Raw genomic sequence first — 6,296 nt, forward strand, 5'->3', positions numbered from 1 at the left:
GCTCCAAATTATTGTCTGTCGCTTCCCTCCGTGACTTAACTCTTGAACACGTGTCCAGGATGGTTATTTTCAGGAGAGGGCCATTGTGGAAGGGTCTGTTTCTGGTCCCACTGCAGCACAATTTGATCCTAGAACTGGGGTTTTCCTCTTTGCCTATTCAAAGGACTCTTGGAGTCTCATGCCATCAGAGGAATTTTTGATCTAACAGTCTATGATACCTTTCTTAGTACAGTCATGTATTGCTTAACAGCAGGAATACATTCTGAGAAATGTGTAGTTAGGCAATTTCATTGTTGTGCAAACACCATAGCGTGTACTTACACAATCCTAGATGGTGTAACTACTACACACCTAGAAAAAGTACAGTCAAATACGATATTATAACCTTATAGGACCACTGTAATATATATGGTCTGTCATTGACTGAAATGTCGTTAGATGGTGCATGACTGTCTTCTTGCTTACTTACAACTTCCAAGCAAGTAGAGATCTTTGAGGTGGGGTGAGGAACTTGAGTAAAAGTAGGAAGGTAGATCAATGCCAACAATAATTAAATAAAATAAATGGCTTTTTTTGTCCTGTGATCTTATGGATGCGTATATCCCACCCCGCCACCCAACACACACACACACACACACAAATTGACATTAACTAGAGATTTGTTTCTTAGGTGTATTTGACAATGGTCATGTTTCCAGATCTAGCACAGAATAAACAGCTATTAAGAGTAACAGAAGACCTGGCGAGGTGGCTCAAGCTTGTAATCCCAGCACTTTGGGAGGCTGAGCTGGGAGGATCATTTGAGCCCAGGAGTTTAAGACCAGCCTGAACTCCATTTAAAAAAAAAAAAAAAAAAAGTAGTGGAGTCTTAAGGGACAGCTATAAATGTTTGATGCTTTAGGGTTATCCAGTGAATCATCCTGGTTTATAGCACCCTCATTTTCTTTTGTACTCTGTGTCATGGTCCTGGGAGGAAGCCCAAGGGCCTGGTTGAGGCCTTTTCCTGCCTAGAATAGCCTGGGGGAGACAGGTGACTTGCGCTTGGCCATTGGATGATGCCACCTGTACGTGGCCTCTTGAGAGAGTGGTGTCTCATTGTTGCAATGCTAACAGTAGACATTCATGCCAGTAGTGTGGTTCCATGCAGCCCCAGTGAGTTTTGCTGTGTGACAGACCTTTGCTGTAGGCAGGATCTTCTTTAGACCCGGACAGGAGGGCCCCCGTGGGCTGTAGAGGGCCCCACTGTGATCTCTTCTGGCTTCACCTCTGCTCACCTAGAGTCCATATTCTCTAGACTATCCTCCTAGACTATACTCTGGGTACCCAGAATCCTGGGATTCCCTGCCCAAAGGGCCCAAAGCCTGTGAGAGCAGATCAGGCCACCACTGTTTGCAATCACAGGTCCTCAGAGTGGCAGGAGCATGTGTTTGGGCATGTGAGCGATGTGTAGAAAGAGCTTAGACAAGAGGGCTGAGTGTTCTCACCAGTGTGCTTGAGGGCCCTTGTGGTGTGAAATGGGGCTGAGGCTAGGATGAAAAAGTGAGTAGGTTGTGAGCTCAACCATGGGCTCTATTTGTACTCTTGTTCTGGGCCTCATGAATGTTAGGAGGGAGACTGGCTGTGGTCTTGATGCCTTGGCCTGTGTGGAGCAGCCTTGATCCCAGCCTGTGTTCCAAGCCTGACCTTTAGCCTGCTGTAAACTGTGAGCCCCTAAGAACCTTCTAATAATTGTTGTTCTTAATATAGTCAGAGTTGGTTTCTGTTGTTTATCACCAAGAACACAGATTGAAACAGAAATGTTAAAGGAAATTCATTCTACCTTCCATCCGATAAAGACTGTTAATAAAGCACCCTGGTGAGCATTCTGTTTTCTGGGAGTTAAACACCCAGGTCAGAGGCCACAGTCCCACCCTGCGACACACAACCAGACTCTGCTTCCTCCTGAGGCAGGATCAAGAAAGAACGAACAGATGGAATTGATAAATATCTAAATACAGTTATAGAAAGTTGTCATCCAGGTTTCATTTGTTCTGGAAAAATGACATAATCTCAAACATTTAAGATGTTAAATGTTGTTAAAGAAAATTCACCTCTTTTTGTTAATGCGTTTAGTGTTGTTTTTTTTTTTTTTTTTTTTTCAGATACGTCCACTTCAAAGTCTGTGAAATCCTTCAATCTCTTTTTAATAAAAGATCTTGATTTCAGATACAATTAATATTTCCATAATTAGGATAAAGCAAACACACATTCTTATCTTGAGTTTATTATTTCAGGTGATTTATACTAGAAATGACTTCCATGAGTATTAGAGTTCTGAGTGACATTCAAATATTTGCCTACATGCTTATGGGAAGCTTCTGTAGCTTTAACTTGGTAGAAATTCCAATTTCTCTGAGTTCTTACATTCCTTCAGGTATTCCATTTTGTATTCTTTGTAAAAGACTGGATCATTATAGTAAGCAGTTAAGACAGTCTTTCAATGAAGAATTTTATTTCCAGTATTTTACCACCGTAAGGATTCCAGAGTTCTTGCAACACTTGGTAAAATCTTGAACTTGTTCAGAATACCCCTCTCTGGCCATTTTTCTCATTATGTTAGGCATCAGAACATCTTTTTCGACATGTCTTAGATGCTGCTGGGGTTGAACACCATCTTGGTGGGCAGAGAGGGTGCTGTGTTGCCACCTGGGTCACACAAACCCGTCAATCTTCCTAAAAGGCCTTTACTATTTTAGAAGTGTTTTATGTATAGTGCTTACTTATTCACAAGTCTTAACTCCCAAACTGGAATATGTCACGTCTTTGAGGCCAGGAACTCTTGTTAGAGTCATCTCTGTAGCACAGTGTTATACACACAGTAGGACCTCAGCAAACAGTTGTTAAAATCATATTTTGTTTAGCATTTATAGTAATCACTACTATACGCTTCTTTGGCATTTTACATATGCTAATTTAATACCAGTCTCTGTGGGGCTGAGAAGGAGAGATTAAATTTAAAATAAATTTAAATATATGTATATACACACCACTATCCTACAATAAAAGTTTAAGGCACATTTAAGAGATTGTAAGTAATGATGCATAAAGATTTGGGTGGAAGAGATAGTAGAGATATTGGAGATTATGGTAAGTAGTGACATAGTACAGGAAAAAGTTTCAGGCAGGAAGCCAAAGAAAAGCGTAGGTGATAAGAAAGAATGAGACAAAAATTGGAATCGTAGGAGATAATACGTATAAATAATGAGACATCATATGTTGAGTTTCAGTCTTCAAAACATTTTATTTGGAACCTCTCATCTCTGGAGAGAAAAGTGGGCCAATCCTATTACTGAAGGAGTACCTGATACTCGGAGGCCATGTGGCTCCTAAGAGGAAGAACAAGAATTGAAGCCAGATTTTTCACTGCTCCTCTTGTAGTGACAATTAGCAAAGTAAATAAAAGACAGAATAGAGTAACTGCATCTTTATATGAAAACAGTAAATGTGCTAACAATGGCTGCCCTTATTCACAGTTTACACGCAGGCATTTGTGTTAACTTGTTTAATCATCATAACTTAAAGAGCTGTTACTCTCTTTTGCAGATGAGAAAACTGAGCACAAGGCAATTCGATAACTTTCCCAAGATTCAGTAACTTTCCCAATAACTTTCCCTAAATGGTAGCAGTGGGATCTGATTTTGAATCCTGTTTGTCTCCACAATCACTCCTTGTCTCTTCATTCTGAGCAAGCTTTCTCATCCTGGAGAAGAAAGAGTCTATTGAAGCACTACATATAGACTTATGTTTGTATTCAATAATTTCAATGACTGTTGGTATAACAACCAATCTGATTCCTGTGCCTGTTGCTCAGCCAGAAGTACTAATGATAGTTTTACTTATTAATCACATACCCTGTGTGGCTTAATTTTATTTCCAAGCATCCATTAGATGTTGGCCTTCGATAGCAGTGGAAACAAAGGCATAGAGGGTGAATAACTTGTTTGCACAGTTAGGAAATGGCAGAGCCAAGAGTTCAGTTTGTGACTCCAAATTTTGTGACTCCAAAGACTCTTCTCTTAGGAGCTCCATTAAATGACTGTAGTGTCCTCTTCACGTCTGTCCCAGATGGGGCCCTCTCTTCCCTCTCAGAACTCTGTCCTCTAAGAGCCCATTGTTTTCATCACCATTATTGAGGTGGTTGATGTCAGTTGCCTTCTCAACCACCACATCCACCTTCTTGCTTGCTCACAGAGACATGATTTTGTTCATCTCTTGAGAGGCCAGTGATAGGTTCAGGCATCAGCATGTATATGAATTCTGGTTAATGAGATATGAGGGAAAGTCTGCTGGTGCACGATGGTTTCCAGAAAAATTTTCCTCTGTCTTAAAAAGAAAAGAGTGCTCTCTTCCTTCTTCCACTGTGGGAGGGTGTTAGAAGATATCATATCTGGAGGAGTGGCAGTCATCTTGCACCCATGAGGGGACAACCCAAGTTAGAAGCAGCCAACATGCTGAGAAACTCTGAGTGAAGACAGGAAAGAACTTAGGTCCTTTATGAAATCTTTGAACGAATGAATTACCCATTCAGGAACACCTTGAACTCAGGACTTCTTGTCATGTGAATAATAACATATCCTTGCTGTTTAAGTCACTTCTGCCTGGGTTTTCTGTCACATACAGTTGCAAGCATCCTGACTGATGTAATTAATATATTCAGCATCACCATCATAATCGTTAACACATATTGGGTGCTTACAGTAGCTACTGTGTTGAGCTGGTTATGTGCATCTTCTTATTTAATCCTCACTACAACCCTAGGAGCTACATGCTTTTATAATTTCTACTTTACAGATGAGGAAACTGCAGTTTAAAGAGGTTAATCTGACCAAGGACTCACAGCAGGGAAGTGGCAAAACAATGATCTGAAGAACAAGGCACTCTACTTCCTTCATCTTTATTAAAACTGCAGTAAGCCGCAAGTTTTATTATACTTGTTTTGTTGATAAGGAACCTGCAGTTCCTCATCTACAAAAAGAAATTAAGTTCTGCCCCCAACTAGTAAGTGAAAGATTCAAACTGAGGTTTCTCTGATTCCAAGCCTGTGTTTTTCGCTGTATGTTCAGGCTTCTCACTTGACTGCCTTCCCAGACTCTGAAAGGATTCCTTGTTCTCAGACTTTTCTTTAACTCTTTCTTCTCCATTCCTTACCTGTTCTGTGCCCCAGTCTGCAAGCCCCTTGCTTTCTCCTGAATGACAATAGATATTTATCTCTACTTACTAGTGACCTAATTAATCTACTACATCTTCTAGGAACTGGGTTCCTTAACTTTGTCAACACGTACCTGTTGCTTGGCAGCATGGACACCTTGCTGAGAGGATGGAGACCTCAGGCTTGTGGCATAAAAGACACTTGATGGGGTAAAGCATGTGCTTGGGGTGGATCAGGGGAAGGGGCTGGAGGGAATGCTTTCCTGTTTGTGGCTCATGGGCTCTGCAACCCTCCTCCTCAGAACAATTAGAATGGAATACAGAAAGCCCCTAAATTTAGACCAAGGGAGAATTAAAATATTGACAATGTTAAAACTTTAGAGGCAAAAAGAGGAGGAGGATAGAAAGAAAGTTAATCACTACTTTCAGTAATGTCAATTTAGTCTGGAGACTCAAACCCCTTGCTCCTCTTGCTCAGTATGCCTCCTCATCTCTTCCTCTCCCACCATGGTTTTCTGCATTTGAGCCAGACTCCTTGCCTTTATTCATGCAGGTCTGGATTATTCCTGCTACTCTCCCTCCCCATCTTTCAGCCCAAATCCTACCCGTTCTTGAAGACTCAGTGCAAGTCCTACATTCTCCATGAAGCCTTTTTGAAACACGTCTGCTTACATGAGTCTATATTTCCCTGAATTTAGGAGTTGTGATGATTCAGCTCTGGAGTGTGGATGCTTCTGAAAGTTGTTCCCACCACTTTCTCTAAAACCTTTGAGCTTCTGAGCTATTGACATAACTGGTCCTTAGAACTGCTGACCCTTGAGGAGTCCTTACCTATACCCTCAGCAGTCCTTCTAAGACCACCACACACCCATCTAGTGTTTTGCCTGACCTCCATCCTTTCTGTCTTCTTCTGGTAACGTCACCTCAATTTTTCTTTGGAGTAGCTAGGGGAGGGCAGGTGACCCAAGTTTTAGTCAGTAAGCTTATTTATCTCCCAAGTCATCTGATTTGTGCAGAGAGTATATCATTCAGGCCTGTCCAACAGGAATCTCTATGAGATTTTTATGGAGCTATTTAAAAGGAGAGAATGGGTAAGCCATGGAGGCTCG

The 6,296-nt window shown here is 41.3% G+C and overlaps 1 pseudogene; it reads right to left on the minus strand.

Annotated features, from left to right (window-relative positions):
• Positions 1-2,336: 2,336 nt before the first annotated feature.
• On the minus strand, positions 2,337-2,633 carry LOC116470352 (COX assembly mitochondrial protein homolog; annotated as a pseudogene).
• Between the last annotated feature and the right edge of the window lie 3,663 nt (positions 2,634-6,296).

The sequence above is a fragment of the Hylobates moloch genome, unplaced genomic scaffold (genome assembly GCF_009828535.3).
Source record: "Hylobates moloch isolate HMO894 unplaced genomic scaffold, HMol_V3 SCAFFOLD_6, whole genome shotgun sequence".
Taxonomy (NCBI): domain Eukaryota; kingdom Metazoa; phylum Chordata; class Mammalia; order Primates; family Hylobatidae; genus Hylobates; species Hylobates moloch.